The 19,813-nt window shown below is 33.9% G+C and overlaps 1 protein-coding gene across 5 annotated transcripts in view; it reads left to right on the forward strand.

The window, feature by feature from the left end:
* Positions 1 to 19,813, forward strand: part of LOC101742820 (RNA-binding protein Musashi homolog Rbp6) — a 557,845-nt gene that overhangs the window by 148,520 nt on the left and 389,512 nt on the right. The window lies entirely within an intron of this gene.

A 19,813-nucleotide genomic window follows, 5' to 3' on the forward strand; every position in this document is an offset into this window, starting at 1 on the left:
ATTATAATTTTGCGAGTTTTATTTTTATTACATGATGTTATTCCTTCACCGTGGAAGTCAATCGTGAACATTTCTCAAGTACGTATTTCATTAGAAAAATTGGTACCTGCCTGCGGGATTCGAACACCGTTGCATCGCTATATACGAATGCACCGGACGTCTTATCCTTTAGGCCACGACTACTTCAATTTGGCTGTCTCGACGTGATTAGAGGTATTCGCGTTATGGTGTCTTATCTCTATTAACCACTTCACAGAAGGTGAACGACGAGATTGCTTATCTACTTTAAAAAAAATCATATTCTCATTGCGAATTCTGCTTTCAATTCGATAACGATACAGAACTGTATTATATTGTGGCTTAGACGAGAATGGCAACTTAGAAATATGAGTTTTTTTTTATTGCTTAGGTGGGTGGACGAGCTCACAGCCCACCTGATGTTAAGAGGTTACTGGAGCCCATAGACATCTACAACGTAAATGCGCCACCCACCTTGAGATATAAGTTCTAAGGTCTCAGTATAGTTACAACGGCTGCCCCACCCTTCAAGCCGAAACGCATAACTGCTTCACGGCAGAAAGAGGCACTTTATCGAAATCGTTAATCTGATTATTTTAATTTAATTCAAGGAGACAATTTTGTAAGAGAATATATTAATAATTAAATTATGGCAAATACAATTTATATAGTGTAGGTGAATGTTGCACTTTAAAAATTTAACTAACATTGTTGTAATTTATAGTATTATTTGGTTTTCGCAAGTCATAGGTAAACAAATTCTACAACAAATTTAAATATATGGTACAATAATATGATATAATAAATAAGGTGCCAAAGTTACAGAAAATCATTACATCACATGGCCAAACGTAGGTGTGTGAGAAAAAAAGACAAACTTCTAAAAATGAAATATTAGTTCTCTGTCCTCTGCTTAGTCATGGGACACTACTTCCGATTTTGAAATTGCAGATCGAATCACATTAATAAAAATTAAGTATTTTATGTGAAAAATCCTAGTATGTTTAACAACATTCTGATCGCAAATACCAAACATCGAAAACACGCTATGATCCGAAAATCAATGTAATGACTAATCGAAAGGTATCTTTAATACAAAAGCACATATCTATGATTCCATTACGAAAAGAGGTATTAAATATCCATCGCAACGTCTCACAGATAGCGTACTATCAATCACTTCACTAATTGCGTTATTTATCTACCCCTGTTTTGAAATAGCGCTGTCATCGGGCTATGTAATTTCACTTAGTGGGCTCTTTAGTCCTGTATTATTTCTTAATAAATTTCCGCCACTCATCGCGGCTTAGCCACGAAATACGATTAGCTTTTTCATAAAAGATAGTTAGAACGAGTGACAATGAGTTAGTGGGCGGTGGATTTTTTTTTTCGTGTCAGCTTGATTCGCCCTTTTGATAAAGTATAATCTACTAAGACAATTTTTATTTCTGTAATATTCGATAATGTTTCTGTAAATATAACGCTTTGATATGACTGTGAACATTTTTGCTTATCACATTCATGGATATTATTGATTACAACTAAATAGTAGTAGATTTAGAAATTGAATTTCTATCAAAATTATTAAGAATTAGAAATAACAATTGCATTACCATTGAATGGACTTCAGTTTTGAATCTGATTTGATAAGCTCATTATAGGGTTTCTTTCAACGAGGGGCGATTTCTTACTTATAATTTCACGCGGGTCTCTGTATGAAGAGGGTCAATGGTCGACCACGCTTAGATATTTAGGTTGTTTTTATGATATATGAGGGCGCATTACGTTCTTATCTTTTCTCTTCGTAACTCGACTGCCCATACTTCATTGTAATCGTTAGATTTCTAGTTTTCACATCCGAGACATGTAGTTATTACGGAATAATTATAACATATTTCAATAATGACATTTTAAGAACAATAACGAAAGTTGAAGCCCTTGAATCAATTCACAATAAATAATTTTTTTGATATAAATGAGATTACAGGAATAAGAAGTAAGTTTTCTTTTACTTTCGATATTGCTATCTAATATTAACAGCAATCAGAACAAGTAAAAATAAAAGCTTAATGTATAATAGAAAATTATATGTAACGTAATATGTATTATATTACAAAAAAACCGTTTAAGAAAATTAGATATGAAAATTTAATTGATAATTAAAATTAAGAAACCATTAGTTAATTTTAAATTTTAAATAATCTTCTAGATGCATAGACGAGTTGGTGTATACAGTTTTTAGTATTTACCGGAGCTAAAAGATAATATAATTTGAATGTAGCCTTCTACTATAAGTTCTGAGGTTGAAGTCTATTTTACTGTATAATTATTGGATATCTTAGTCTTTATCCCGAATGCGTCATTGCTTTGTGGCAGAAATTGACGGGATTGTAGTTGAACGGTAAATCAACTTTTCAAGAATTAACCAGTTCGTACTGCCGGAGCTACTTTTTCCTATCTTAAATGAAACCCTGGACATATGCTTAAACTCACTTTTTGACATCTGTTTTCATTTTTATTCCAAAAATACATATTTTTTGCTGTACCAAGGACTTATTGTATGTCAAAGTCTATACCCGCTAGCTAACACGCCCAACTATTAAACATCAAGACACAAACTTACTTTTGTTACACATATAACATAGTCACATCAAAGAACTGCGGATGAATGAATACCTACCTGAGTTTTTATATTCAATACTCATGTCTAAAAGCTGAAATATTTAACGACCTATCATCACAACATTTTGGCTCTGATAAAGACCTCATTGTAGGTCGTGAAAGAAATTGTTTGATTTTTGTTTGAACCTAGGAATTTTCTTCTTGAAAATGATACCGCAAGGTTATTGCAGACAAGTACTAGGGCATTGAAATATTTTATGACCGCAGAGTGGGCGTAATCTTTTAATTTATAAGCATAAAGTTAAGCTAACTTGACTACTACTTTCAAGCTAACTTGAAAGTAGTTAGCTTTGGAGATGCTAACATTATACTAAAATGTATCTAAACTAACTTAGATATATTTCTTTTCCCTAATCCCTGGCAATATTGGCATTATTGAGTGATGGTAACCACTTACCGTCAGTTTGTCAACGTTTGTCAGCTTTATTGCTATTTAACAAATTCAAATTAAATAGTACTTACCCTCTGAGATTTGTAAGTATCAAAATAATTAAATGGTAAGTTTATTTATAAGCGGATATAATGTAACGAATGGAAATAAAACACATAGTTTAAAATCAACATCACTGACGCCTTCGTAGATGAACAACGGCTGGGCCGCATTTCCATAGTTTTGAAAGTCAAAAATGAACTAACAGTAGCTTTGTTGTTGATGTAAGCAATTTGACCTTCTTGGTACCTTGAATATTCTACTGCGCGAAGAAGTTCCACTGCAAGCAAGACAGTTCATACGTGACATTTCGTTGCCCTCCGGATAATTATAATTTGGAGTTTCTTGTTGGGTCGTGGATATGAATCTTGAAGTTTTTTTAACGAACTTGATCAATATCAATTTTATTTTATTTATTTATTACACTTCATGTAAAATTTACATTGGCGGACTTAATGCCTAAGGCATTCTCTACCAGTCAAGCAAAGGTAGTGCAGAGTGGATAATGGTAGGTGCAACGAAATTTATATTAAGTTACAAAAAGTATATACATACATACATACATTTTAGAACGATGTGTGTGATTTTTAATCTAAGTATCCAAATTAAATGAATATTTATCTTTCGCTATATAGGCTTTTGTAGTTTTAATGATAAAAATCGGACAATCAGAACTGACGGGCATATCAACTTGATATATTGAAAATACTGCTATCGTAGAATTAGCCTAGAATAGCACCACCGACTTTCTGTCGATGTCGTAAAAGAATACCATGGGATTCAATGGAGAATGGGCAGCAGCGTTCTCTGATTTTTCAGGATCCTGCGATCGCCTATCGATATTTACTGGTATTACTGAGGCTGGTAAGAGAGTGTTAACTATGAATGTGGAAGGACATAGGGGAAGAGGTAGACCTAAGAAGAAATAGATGGATTTTGTGAAAGACGATATGGGTAAGAGGGGAGTGAGCGAAGAAATGGTATATGATAGAAGAGTATGGAAGGAGAAAACATGTTGCGCCGACCCCAGGTGACTGGGAGAAGGGCAGGATAATGATGATGATGATTATTTACACTGACGAGATGGTGTGCCTTTTATCTTAAGTTCAGCAACGACAATTTCAACTTTTGACCCTGTGTCTCAGAATGAATCGTGGCGCCATACATTGTAATATCTTCGGTAACCGATTAATGCCAGTACAGCATTAGGCTCCAAGTGAACTGATGATAGGACCTTTTGTGAATCTTCACGGGTAGGTACCTATTACCACCCTGCCTATTTCTGCCGTGAAGCAGTAATGCGTTTCATTTTGAAGGGTCGGGCAGCCGCTGTAACTATACTGAGACCTTAGAACTTATATCTCAAGGTGGGTGGCGCATTTACTTTGTAAATGTATATGGGCTCCAGTAACCACTTAACACCAGGTGGGCTGTGAGCACGTCCACCCATCTAAGCAATAAAAAAAAAAACAGAATTCTTATTTAATCATTTAATGTTATTGAAGTAACATTCGTGCATTTTATATCTCAACTATCACTGGATTCTAACTTTACCTGTCTTAAGCGGATAGCGAGACAGATCTCGACCCAAATGTTAATTCTGAATACCGATGCGTTGATCAAAAAGAAGAGTCGAGTATTATCCTATTTTACATTGAACACTTCTTATTTTATTAGGTCGACAGTTGCTGCTAGATGACGACTCTCGTTAGGCCGTTTTAGGCCAAAGGAATTTGATATCTATTTCATTCACAGAACGCTATTTTTCATGTAGCGTGAGCGATGATTGAATTCATAATTATATTCAATAATGAAAATTGAAAAAAGAAAGAAAATATACATACGTTGTTAACCACAAATACTACTCTCAATGAAAAGCCTTAAAATTATGACTTGTATTTAAATCAGAATGAAACTGGAAATATATTTCGTTCAGAAAAATGTGAAGAAAAATTGTCGTTATATGATCAAAGCTTAATTGCATTGACTGTGCTTCGGCGACGGACATCCTGTGATCTGGGGACAGAAAATAGATTAAAAATAGTGGCTTCCTCAATCGATGTTCAGATTATGTGGGAACAATAATCTTTTATAAAACAAAAGAAGTTTTTACTTTACTTTTTTAAATTGTACATGAAAATATCTCATTCAATTTGGTGTATTTTTGGAAACAATTTTCAGACTTAAATATATAAATAGCTGTTGCTTATAAAATACGTGAGGTAATTAAATTTTCGTTTGATGATTTTGACAATGAAATTCTTAATTTGATAAAACGAAGGAAATACTCGTGCTTTGTGTCAAAGTTTTTCAGCGTAATAGACTTGACATTAAAGTTTAATAATATGTTAATTAATTTTTGAACTAGACGTTTCAAGAATTTGATAGCTTCCTTAGTCACGGCTGATGGTTATGTAATTTGTAAAATTAATTTTCAAGTGTAGAGTTTGGAATGTCTATATTACCCTCACGTATGTATATATAGGATACCAAAGTCTTATTTTGATGATCGTTAGCATAACCATAATAGTTCATGTATCAATTAGTGGCATTAAAGCTAAAGTTGTTTGGATTAATCAGTACAGATTTTAAGTAATTAAAAAAAAGGGTACGCGCATAAGAAGTTATACTTTATTTTTATTAAATTTATTTCTTTTTTTTAATTTTAATTTTAATCAATTTGAAAAAAAATCGATTAAACAGCATCCTCAAACACGCATATTGGACATCCCTTTTCTTGACATCGTATAAATTCGGTAATTCTCGGTACGGTTCGGAAAGTTCACCTGCGGCTATATTCAGACTCGCCAAGTTACGTCGGTCGTATTGTAATGAGCGATTTAGTGGGCAATTTCATTCTGTTAATTTTGTGTCACGGTGCGAGCGCATCGTAAAATTTCACTCTCATAAATTTTTCATAACGCGCCTAAAGAAGTATAACTTCAAAAAAAAAACGTTTTGAAGTTCAATTTTCTATTCTAGCTCACAATATAATCGAAATGAAAATTTGAATCTAGAAGTCACATCCACGTTGCTCTTGCCGCGTGCCCGTGCGCTGGAAGCCGCAACGGAAAATAAATTTGATATCGCTCCGCTACGGGCGTTCCGAGAAAAAGCATTTCGAAATAAATGACTTTTTAAATTTCATCGTTGCACACAGTTTCTCTATCAATTGTCGAGGCTCGCTTCGTGTAACTGGATTCCTTAACGGGCATTTATTGTGTGCGACGTCCTATGCTGCGTTCATGCTGCATGTAACTTGACATGTTACATCGAATTGTGTATTGTGTTCACGATTGACACACGATTGAACGTTCACAAATGTTCGCGATTGACTTCCACGGTGAAGGAATAACATCGTGTAATAAAAATCAAACCCGCAAAATTATAATTTGCGTAATTACTGGTGGTAGGACCACTTGTGAGTTCGCGCGGGTAGGTACCACCACTCTGCCCATTTCTGCCGTGAAGCAATAATGCGTTTCGGTTTGAAGGATAGGGCAGCCGTTGTAACTATACTGAGATGTTAGAACTTATATCTCAAGGCGGGTGGCGCATTTACGTGCTCCACTAACCACTTAACACCAGGTGGGCTGTGAGCTCGTCCACCCATCTAAGCAATAAAAAAAAAAAAAAGAATTATAGTTTCACTGGAACCAAGTCTTGGTTCAGTAGTGTATTCTTGATTTTTCATAACAGTATTACGGGCTCGGCTGGGCAGTGATCGAATCAGTTTTCAAGCATACGAATGCACGACTGATTCATTTTACAGGACACCGAGTCGAGTATTCGCAGAGTATTCGCTAAGAGATAAAGCCAGTATACAACATCATATACACAGTGTGTTGTATATTTTGATCATACCACTTTTATTTTTGTCATTAGGATCAAGTTTTGATTAGATTGAAAAAAGGCTATTTCGCTTTTCATAAACGGCCGAAATAAACATGACCGTGCCATCAATCCGCATAAAAGTAACAGAATTATGAAAACCGGGCTCAGATACTTGTATTTTCTCATTAACCGACAGTGGTAGTTTTTAAAGATTAAGCTGTCAAAATGTCTAATTTCACGTCATCACGGCCTGCCTGATCCTTAGAAAACATTATTTACTTTAACCGTATTAGTTTGGGTCACAGGTAAATTTATTTGCAAGTTTCCCCATTGTTCAGCAGCAAGTACACCCGTCGCTTTCATTAAGAGTTCAATTGTTGTTAAACGACTCAAGATGTACTCAAACACAGTACTGAGAAGTTTCAGGCACGTGTTATAAGCTAGGTACAGTAAATCTATTACGCGTCAACTAGCATTCCTAGGGCTTCAACGAGTGCACAATCATGAGACTTTTGTGCATATTCATAGTATTGGATTATAACCAATACACGTTTATATACTATGCAAAAACCCAATAAAATTGAGGTAATTTTTTATGTATTTCCAAAAATCAGCTTATTTTTCCGTAATCATAAATTTGATTTACGTTTCTTAGTGTTTACTGATACATAACAGACCCAATCATTTTAGGAAACGCTTATGCTTAGAGTAGCTGAAACTTTTAATAGGGATCATTCAACTTCATTTGTATGCTTTTCGAACAAAAATGCGATAATAGTTTAATCAAACATAATTCTTTTGCATTATTTAGCAAACTTTAACTTTTTACATAATACATTTAAAAAAAAAAAAAAAAAACTCGGGAAATGAATTGGCGTTTAGCTCAATCATTGTTTGTACGTTCTCCTGTGAGTACAGTGTTTGTTTCACAATAAATAATTAAAAGACACTCTTGTCAGCATTACTTTCTTGATTACACAACATAAATCCTTTACTAGCGTAGATAATCAATTTTCTAAAATAGAAATAAAACGATCGCAAGTAAAAACGACGGACTATTATTGTTGTGCGTCATGTGTTGTGCTAATAAACATGCTCACATATTTTTACGTAACTACAACAGTATAGCCGCTCGACAAAATAAAATATATTTCGTTAGCCTAAATATACCATCACGTAAAGAAACTAAACTAACTTGAAAGTTTTCGAGGAAAATCGTGTATATATATCATACAGAAATTTTTCTAGAAAAATTACACGGAACTTGACTGTGTTTTGCTTGATATTAGGCAAAATGGGATGACTTTTTCTTTAACAGTTGTTCATATACTGTGAGACAGGGCTCAAAAATATATATAGGTACATATTAAAATAGCACCGACATATTTTATTACGGAATGAAGTATTACTGGTGGCGCGGAGGCCTTATTTGAATAAATCAAAAGCATGCTATTTATATAACACCTATATTATCGACTAGCTGCAAACAATTTAATTTGCTAAAATACTAACGCTCATCACAGCGCATCCTTATTACGTATGCAAGCGAGCGCATAAACAAATTTTATTGCCAGTTGCACATCTCATTAGCGTCAGTCACAACGTTCGCGACTTGCTACAAGACAGCGTTCTTGTCGCGTCGTTTCCCGCCAGGTGTAAGTTTTCGCTTCTGGTATTAAGTAACCCTGTAACGCAATATTCGATTACATTTTCCGTCACTTAATGCCTTCGCTCTGTTTATAGTTTCAAAGAAAGGTTTGTATGGTAAAAGTTTTTTTGAAGTGAAACTTCCTTATCGGCGTTGGAAAAAAATTTACCGTCACGTTTTTCGGTTACGCGTCACTTTTTTCCGTTACGCGCCATCTTTTAATTAACGGCTGTATGTTCTGAAGTATGGATGCGCATTTGAGAAACCGACCTCATGTCTCAAGGTGGGTCACGGAATACATTTTGTAATTGCAATAATCCCAGGTAACCCACTTAATATCACGTGGACCGTGCTATTATTGTTATTACGTAAAATAATAGGAAGAAAAGTACCAGGGTATTATGATATCAAAGAGATGTATTATTATAACTTTACTCTGACGTACAGCCTTCTTTATTAATTAACGGCTGTATGTTCTGAAGTATGGATTCCGATTTGAGAAATTGACCTCATGTCTCCAGGTGGATTACGGAAATCATTTTGTAATTCCAATAATCTCAGGGAGCCCACTTAATAATATCACGTGGACCGTGCTATTTATTACTGTTATTACGTAAAATAATAGGAAGAAAAGTACCAGGGTATTATGATAGCAAAGAGATTTATTAATAATTAACGGCGGTATGTTCTGAAGCATGGTTTCGGATTTGAGAAATCGACCTCATGTCTCAAGGTGGGTCAAACTTCACGAACCTCAGGAACCCCATTTAACACCACGTGGACCGTGCTATTATTATTAATTTATAGGAAGAAAAGTACCAGGGTATTATGATATCAAAGAGATGTATTATTAAAATGCTGTAATAATCTTAGTAGCAAAAAGGTAAAGTGAAATAATTGTATTATTTGTATTCATGTCTATGACAATAAAATCCTTTTGTTTAAACTTTATCTAATTTAACTTTATTTAACCAATTTCTAGAAAGTTGCATGTAGATCATTTTTCGAAAAATAAGGCCATAAACAAGTTTCACTTCTTACGTGTGTACACTAGTACACGCACACATTTTTCACTGTATTATTACTTCGTGTTTTTATTTTTCCATGTTATGTGATTCTGATGAATTTAGATGGTTTAGGATAACATTGGCATTTGCAATATTAAAGTGAAGTATTTTTATACAGTATCTGGTAGATATTAAATACGAGGCTTTCAAAACTGCACCATTCAAGTTAAGTACGAGCATTTCCACCGTGTCAACAAATCTACATATTAAGGAATTTCAAGAGCAATTATAACTGTAGTTAACATGACATAATAGCTGGTGATCTCAGTTGTCAAGGCCCGTAACTCAAGTGTCAGGTGCCAACGTCGTAACGTATAGGGGAGATTGCATTGATATTAGCAGTAAGAGGATCTGTCATAATGTTGACTTTATTAATTTCAAACACAAGAACATTTAAAATAAACTGAAGATAATGGAAAACAATGCAAAATCCAAGCTCTAGTAAAGCACTCAATGCGTAAAATAAGGCGTCTAAAACTAGTAATAATTGAAAAAAGACCCAGCGAACAAAAATTAACATTCTTGATCTATAATACTAAATTGTGTATTTTCATGTGTATTTATATATTATTACTTTACATGTATATTATATTGTGTGTAATTATGTGTATGTATGTATTTTACTATTTTATACATAAGTAGGTATATTAAATTGTAGTATGTTTATTTATGCATACAAAGTCATATGTAATCTATATAAGTACCTATATTTAACATTATGTGTAATCTATAATACTGTGATGTTATTTTAAGGAAGATTTTTGTTTTGATTTTGCTCTTTTTTTGTTGTGTTGTTGTTGTTTGTTATTCTTTTGTTAATGCACCTACCATGCATTATCTCTGCACCACCCTATGGTCGACTGGAAGAGAATGCCCATGGCATTAAGTCCGCCTGTGTACAAATTTTGTTTTGTGCATAAAGTATAAATAAATAAAATAAATGAAAATAAAAATTAGAAATTAAACACTAATGAATAATAAATGACGTACTGGATTGATTACTGCTATATATATATATATAGTTATATTCAAAAAGCTTTATAACGAAACCAAAGATCGACTCGATTCGATTTAATTCGATTCAGAATAAGGACGTGTCGCCCGTTGTCACAGTACGTTCAAGATCACGGTCTCTCTTTTGGGATTATGTATGTGTTCCGAATGAAAATCAGCCGTGAACTGCATAAGTTAAAGGAATTTCGAACGAAACGGAATGTTTTAACAGAATTTAAAATGGTAATGAGGTCTTGTTTACGAACCATCTTAGATTTGCGTCATCGTTTTTTTTGTATTGTATATTTTTAGAATTGTTTTATAAGTCGAAATTATGTAAATGTTGTTACGCTAGTACTTTCGCGGTTAATCTTAAAATCAGGTTTCGGTCAATGCATTCTAAAATATGATAATTGAAATCTCATTGACTAATAGAAGCAGTTATCGCACTATTTTGGAAGCGTGTAAATTATTATTATTATTTTATAAGGTTGTATGAACTCACGGTCCAATTGGTGTTATGTGGTTATCGGAGCCCATAGACATCTACAACGTAAACCCACTTTGAGATATGAGGTCTAAGGTCTGAGTTTTTACAGTACAACAGCTGCCCCACCCTTTAAACCGATACGCATTACTGCCTCACCGCAGAAATAGGCCGGGTGATGGTACCTACCCATGCGGATTCACAAGACCTCCTACCACCAGTAAAAATTAAATTATGTGAGTATAAAAATCTAACGGTAAGAAGAATATAAATAGTGCAATTAAAATAATGGCTATACTAACACTTAAAGCCAAAACTTATCACCCAGAACAAGGTTTCTAATCTTCACAATAAAATGGCCTAAAGACTAGTAGTGGAGAGACTTTTTAATTAAAATTGTTCATAGAAAATTCTTTAGTACGATGTGTGATCCTGCACGATCCTGTAAGTACGTAATGAAGCGCAGAGTCCTCGGAGGGCAGTACAAGGAGGCAGTGATGCGATCAGCTCACGGACCGCATCAGGAATCAATTAGGAACGGCTGCCGGCCACGACGTGCCTACCGCATGAATTATTGACGACGCTGCGCTCGTACGCGCGAGTTTTCCGTACCATTGGTATTGGGTACTCGACTCTAAACCGTGATTGAAAGTTGCTAATCAAGTTGAGGTAAATTTTATGATTAAAATAAATAATAGTTTAAAAAAAACTATAACTAAAATATTTATAACTACTTATACCATGCACCCCATGCTTTTTTTTACGATAAATTCATTTTTTCTTACATTTTTAATTTAAATTCATTAAAATTTATTTTCTATTTTTTAGTTGGATTTTCTATAAAAGCGTATTTTGTTAGTTTTTTTAAACGATTATTTATTTTTCATTTTTAGTTGAATTTCAATTTTTTTGTTTAATTTTGTATTGTCATCGGCCCTTAATAAGGATACCAAATTTCGAGTTAATCCGACGTTTTGAAGAGGGTCAAAATCATGTTCAAAGATTCCGTTACAAACATACATACATACGTGCGAAGCTAAAAAAAAGCGTATTAACAAGTTATTTGCCTAATAATAAAAGATACATCTGTATTTTTGTAAAAAAGAATGAAGCTAATACAAAATAAAATGGCATATCTGGTTTTAATCTCTAAATTTGGTGTCTACACATACAATGAAAATAACACTATGATTGATTATTGAAGCCGATTTCTTGCCGCACGTAAGTTCATAATAAATTAATTTTAATACTAAAATGGACATTGATTATTTGTATGGACGGTTTTCCATAGTCGTGTAAATCTTAATTAAGTTGAAATTTAGATTAGAATAGTAATTTCTTTGTTAAAAACGGAACTTTGAATAGGTGTAGACGAACGCTTAAACGAAATAAAATATTCTTTTCTGTCTTTCATATTTATGATTAAGTATAGAAAATCGTAATTTTTTAAGGATTTTGTAATTTAGAATGACAATGATACAACATCTAGTGTTCTGATTCTAGTATCGTTCGAGATGGTTTCGGAATGTGGTGCTTAGTAGAGTTATGACAGCGGCTATTCTGTCGGCCGATTAGCGTGCGAACTAGATTTCGTTGTCGGATTATGCTCTCCATCATAAGCTAAATATGACTGTTGAAATTTTGATGGAAATTTATAATTCTGCCTATGTCCTACTTTTTTGTTTTGGTCGAAATTTGTACAAATATTCTTATTTATTTATTTATTTATTTATGTACAGACAGAAAAGAAGAAATAGTACAGAGTAATAGGAAACTGTTCAATCAATAAAAAAATGTTTTACATATTAAATAAATGACAGAATATTCTGAAATGGCATATTAAATATAAAAATATTCTTATTACACATCATAATAGATTTCCAAGGCTTTAATGACATTTTGTTTTCAATTGGTGTGGTTTGAATTTCACCAAAACTTTATACATTTAATGAAATATATTAAAACGTCAAAAACACGCTTCGATGTAATGATTATAAAAAAAATTCTCTGGTGTTTCAGGATATTAGGCCGAAGTAAACTATCTATCGTTTTGAAACTAGGGCTATTTAGGTTGTAATATTTTTTTAGATAAGATAAACAGGTCAACTTAATAAGACCGTGTCAGAAACTTTTATGATAAATAATGTTTGCTTACTTGCTCATGGGTCACGTTACCAACATTAACTCTTTCCTCTCACGAAATTATATAAAAATTCTAAAAATATAATTACGACGATTAAAATAAAATAAAATAAAATAAAAATAACGAATACATTTATCGAATCTTTTCGAATAGGTGTTCTGAACTTTATAATGACGGAGAATCGAGATACTCGAATCCGTTGCGAACTGGGATTACACAAGTACCCGTTTTGTTTGCGTTTCGTGACCTTACAAGTGGAGCACTCATTATTTTAATCCCACAAAAGCTCATTGGTACTTATTGTTACTAGTAGTTTTCATACTTGAATTTTAATTGAAGATATTATAAAATGTCAACTCCTGAAAATAAATGTGAAAATAATGAGTTCTAACAAGTCGGACTTTGAAGCAATTAAAATAGTGTATATTTAATATGTTGCGTTCGGAAAGTGACGAAGCAATGTAGATAGATATTCGGTTCGCAAGTCGTTGAAATAATTAAGAATGATTTTATAGTTTAACCTCGCTTTTGTTATTGTTATTATAATATTATTTACGAAGTTTTTAATACTTTACACTTTGACAGAACTCTACAAAAAAACTGTAAAATGTACACTGTAATAAGTTTGAGATTTGGCCGTAAAGTAGTTTTAATAATGTAATTAGATATTTTACACTCTGTTGGCATATTTGTGTAAATACAGGCTTTACTGTTTGATATTCACTATAAATTATTTTCAATACATTACCTAGTATCATGTTTTGATTGATTCATAGGCCTATAATTAGAATTGGAAACGCCAAGGGCATAAATGGCATGGATACAGTGAATTTTATATATTTGCATTCACGCGCCCATATTACCATTAATATACATAATTATTACCGGTGTTAATATTTCAATATTCAATTATCGGTCTGCGTTCAAATCGGGTGGTACATGTAAATGTGTCGATGGATTTAGTGAATTTCATTGAACAATATTCAAATTCGTATTTTCATTAGGCATTCATTGACGAGATGAATGCATTGAAATGCTCTGATTATCGACACGCTTAGGTTTTTGCATTTGATTTTATTATGATACGATTGTGTTTGAATTTGAAAGGGTTAAATAGATACTAATTTTATTTGAAATTCATTGATCATGTTGTTACACGGTGGGGCTCGAGATAAATAAAATTCTACCGAAGTACAAATTGAAAACTATATTCAACACTTAGAACACTTAAAACACTCAACAAGCACTTTAAAACTCTCAATTCGCTTCTTCCGCTTCGCTTCATGTGATCCGTTCGCTGTTTCGCTTCGAGTAGTTCCGATTACTGACTGACTGCGTGCCTCTGCAACGCTTTTATAGCCGATACCACATCCCTAGAATTATCGAGAATATTCCACATATTTCGAGTATTGTGCTTTCGCTATCTGACAATAGGTGGCGTTGTATTTCTCGAGCGTTCTAGATGCTACTGTTCTTCGATATTCGTTCGACTATTTGACGATAGATGGCGTTACTCTTATCGTCGTAACAATATTATAAAGTACGTTTGTGACTCGGACGTTATGCCACAAGGTGCGTGGCGGCAGTCACTTTCTCATATATCTGGGCTCCCTCAACCATTTCACACCCGGTGTCCCTGGAACTGGTTAATCCTTCAATGTAATAAATAAAAAATGTCCCCCAAAAAGATTAATTATTAATACAAAAAATTGATTTACTCGATTTTCCAAATGTCAATTTTCAAGATCCAATCGGTTTTTTTTCCTAGTACCGAACAGATCTTGTATTGTTAGATTCATTTTCAAGGATCAACCTTTACTTGAGACAAATAAAATCGATAACGTCGTTGAGCAAGCTGGGCTCTCTATATATTTCACATTCTCTGTTTCGATATTTCGAGAAGCTAATAGAGATGTTACTCTGACCTATTTTCTTAGGGACCACTTTGCACCAGTGAACAATTCAGAGTTGCAGTACTGGGTCCACCAAAATTCACCATTTGATTTTTTCTTTAGAACGCATCATACGTCTTTTCTACTCAATTCAGAACCAATAACCTAATTTACATGGAAATCAAGGAGTCGTCAAATATATTTTAGACTTCGTGAGAATAATCAGATACGTACAATTCAAAGGAATACTCGAATTATACGCACCAGTTTTATGGTTGGTTCATGATAATTATAATTTAGTAATAGCAAAATAACCTACATGGCTTAATCATGCGTTTAATTTTTTATTTTTTATTTTTTTTTTATTTTTTAGATGAGTGGACGAGCTCACAGCCCACCTGGTGTTAAGTGGTTACTGGAGCCCATAGACATCTACAACTTAAATGCGCCACCCACCTTGAGATATAAGTTCTAAGATCCCGGTATAGTTACAACGGCTGCCCTCCCTTCAGGCCGAAACGCATTACTGCTTCACGGCAGAAATAGGCAGGGCGGTGGTATCTACCCGCGCGGACTCAGAAGAGGTCCTACCACCAGTTTTTTATTGTCATTATATTGTTTCCGACGTTTCAAAAGCTTTACAGTTTTTGTGATCCGTAAGTAGTTTTAATTATGCCTTCCGCGTACAAAAACCGATGAAAATACTGCAATTAAATGAATTTATTATTTCATATCGCCTAAAAAAGCTATTTAAAGGAACAATGAAAAAATGATTGTATTTAAACAAGATAAATGAATGTCACCCCAATTTTTAATTAGACGAATATAACAATAAATTTATGGACCGCAACTCGTTAGGGACAAAATATCGAGTGCCTTTTGTTCGCTTTTTTTTTTGTCAATTGAAACATTGTACCCACATTTTAACATTTACAATGCTCGTCAAAGAGTTTATTCGCTTGTGCAATCACGAACAATTTACGTAATTAAGTTAGCATTAAATTCGTTTTTACAGTGCGTTTCGACACTCCTGACCGTTCAGAGTGTTAAATTTCTAAAGTGCGCTTAATAGGTTTAATAGTTACGGTAAGTCAGTTATACTAAATGTTTGAATATGAAGTCATCGTGGCTTAGAGGATAAGATGCCCGTTACATTCGTGTCAACCGATCCAACTGTGCCGGTGTTCGAATCCCGCAGGCAGGTACCAATTTTTCTAATGAAATACGTACTTAACAAATGTTCACGAACCTCGATTGAGATGAACGGATTGGTACATAGTAATGAAATTGAAATCTGATGGGGCTTTTAATAAATTTGAAGTATGCTCTGAATTATTTTACTCTAGCGACTACGCCTTAATAACAAAAACTTCTTCTATCATGACTTTTCAATTTCCAAATGGATAGTACTATAAGATCACGACCTACAAACTAAAGTACTCACAATCCTCTGCAAGTTTGAAACACTTGCGCGGAACATATGTCACTCTCTTGATATTGGAGACTAATTAAATGGAACATAATCAAAATATGCATAGACTAAATTGGCTTATATTCTCTTTTACGTAATATTCATTCATTAATTGCTGTTTTAATTTTAATCACTTCCACGTTGTTTAGTAAAAATCTCGTGCTGTTGCAATTTAATATTTCGAAGCTTATTTAAAGTATCATCTAAATAAGAATTTTATTTGTGACTAGCTGACCCGGCAGACTTCGTAGTGCCTCAATCGATAAATAAAAGACCTAAACTTTTGTATAAAATAGACATAAAACAAACAAAAGGAATCCGTCCGATTGGGGGACACATCAAAGGAAAAACAAAATTGTTATTTTTATTTAATTTCGGGCATTTTCATATTATTAATTTTTAAACCTTCTCTGGACTTCCACAAATAATTCAAGACCAAAATTAGCCAAATCGGTCCAGCCGTTTTCGAGTTTTAGCGAGACTAACGAATAGCAATTCATTTTTATATATATAGATATTAAAATAGTAATAGTAAGATGTTCCAAATTTCTCAATAAAGGCGTTTTCAATACGATAAAGCAACTGTATAAAATGTATGTAAGATATAGAGGATAAAAAGAAATGTTCCGAATCGAAACATATCTTAAAGTGCTTTCTCGAGCGCAGTAAGTTTGGCCCACTTAGTTGGGCACAAACACCTTCGAACTTAGATATCTAACGTTCAAGTAATCCGAAGAGACAGCCTCCAGTCCAATACTATGAATATTCTCGAAGCTACTCCGATAACTTATCTCAAAAATTTTTGACATACCCACCAACGAATCGCCTTAATAATATATTGGCGTCTGAGATTGAAGTTGACTCTGAGATATTGGTTATTGGTAAAAGTTTTATTGTACTTGTCACAGGTGCTATCATGCTTGAATGTTTTTGTGTTAGCTTAGTTACGACTTCTGAATTGAGTTTCGAGTCGTAGCTTAAGAATACGCAGTTTTGTTATTGTTGTATTTACTTAGTAAAACTTTAAAATAGCAACATATTTAATTTATATACTGTATGTCGTATGATAAGAACATGGTCAAGTATAAGTACGTAAATATATATATTTTTTATTTATTTCAGATTGTTTGTACGGAATATAGAATCGGATAGATATTCAAATATTCTAAGACCGACATTGGAACTAAATCAGAAATCTTAACGAGTACGTGTTAATGACAAGTTAATAATAATACAACTGGTATTTTCAACTAACTTAATATGTACTTTTAACTATTAGACTATGACGTTTTACAATTGACATTTGACAACTATGACACTATGAAGACCGTCTGGTTCCATATTTGAAAATGAATACTTAATTTTTAGAAGAGATTTCCCTGTAATAATAGATTAATATTTATTATGATAATGAATTTTCCGAAAATTTTCATTTATTTAGAATTATTTACGTCGATCAATCGAATCGAAATTCGAAAAATGCAAATACCACTTTATGAAGTGTTACATAAAATACAAGCGGCGATATTTTCAATTTCGCGAAACAATTATTCTGCCATGTCATCAATCGGATTCCCGCTTTGATTGCGCGGCAAATTCGTTTTGTTTGGACACAAAAATTGCAATATAAAGAGCTGCCACATCATTCCCTTTTGGGTTAAACGTAGATTGCTTCCAAAACGTAATGTTGTTTACAATTCATTTTGGACAGGCAATTGACCACTTTCATTGTATACGTTCGTACATTTTCATTTCGATGAACTTAGTAGTGAACGGGAATAGTGCAGTAAAAACGGGAACATTTTTTTATTTTTTTTATTTCTCTTATGGGTGGACGAGCTCACAGCCCACCTGGTGTTAAGTGGTTACTGGAGCCCATGGACATCTACAACCACCCACCTTGAGATATAAGTTCTAAAGTCTCAGTATAGTTACAACGGCTGCCCCACCCTTCAAACCGAAACGCATTACTGCTTCACGGCAGAAATAGGCAGGGCGGTGGTACTTACCCGCGCGGACTCACAAGAGGTCCTACCACCATTACGAGTCAATTCATATAATTTAATTACGAAAAATTTCTCTGAGCGGATGAAGCTGTGGAAGTCGCGAGTGGGAAATTCCTGAGGCAAAAAATTAAAGTGACGCGACTGACGCTGAGAACAACGCAAAAGCATATTATTGTGTGTTTGTTTCAATCGTCAATTTAAAATTTGTTTAAGCCCGGTAACAAATAATTTTAAATAGCTCTATCTAACTATTAGAGAAACGATGGGAAAACATATTTACTTCTAGTTATAAAAAAAAGAGTAATAATTACATTATCACGATATACGATTCTTCAAGATCGGTAAAAAAAGTTACTCGGTATTTTTAAAAAGAATATACAAATCTTCATCTCGACATTGGGGCTGAGATGGAGCTCTCCCCTTACGTAGCGACGTAATCAGACTGCAGCCTCGAGCTAATCTTGATGTACAATTGCTAGACTCGCCTATCTTCGTGTTATTGTACTCTTTTCACATTTGTGCTATTGTGGTCCTACTCATATACGCGTGTTCTTTCACAGCTGCATTTTAAAAAGTAAAATAGAACACGAAGTCACCGAATTAAAAATTTAAAAGTCACTTTAAAGCATTTTTCATAACGGGCGTTGTGACAAAAATAGCGTTTTGTAGATGTAACAAAAGTTTTATAAAGTTGTCGGTGTAGTTGTCACAGACTAAATCATAAATAAAATGCGAGCGCTTAAAGTTTAACAGACTTAGCGGGATAAAAGTTAAAAAGCGCTGCAATTCATGCAGCGCAGGTGACCGGTGGTTTATCAGCGCGTCGCAGGCGAAGCGAGAGCTGTATGGGCGGCGCGCGGGCGGCACGAAGCGACCAACGCGCTGGTCACCGCACACCTATCGCAACGTCGCGGATAATCGCCTCATTTATAAAGTTTAGCGGGACAAAGCTGTGCGAGTTTTTGATTGAAAACAAACTTAGAAGGGACAGCCTCATTTGAATAAGTATTCTGCGAATAAAGTGTGGCTTTATGTTTTCCTTTAGGTGTTTTTTTCCTTTGTTATGCAAAACAATGTTCCACCTTGTTTAGGTACTAAAACGCGCTTTATTTTTGAGTGAAAGACTCTTTTGAAGTTAAGCT

This window comes from Bombyx mori, chromosome 10 (genome assembly GCF_030269925.1).
Source record: "Bombyx mori chromosome 10, ASM3026992v2".
NCBI classification, from domain to species: Eukaryota; Metazoa; Arthropoda; class Insecta; order Lepidoptera; family Bombycidae; genus Bombyx; species Bombyx mori.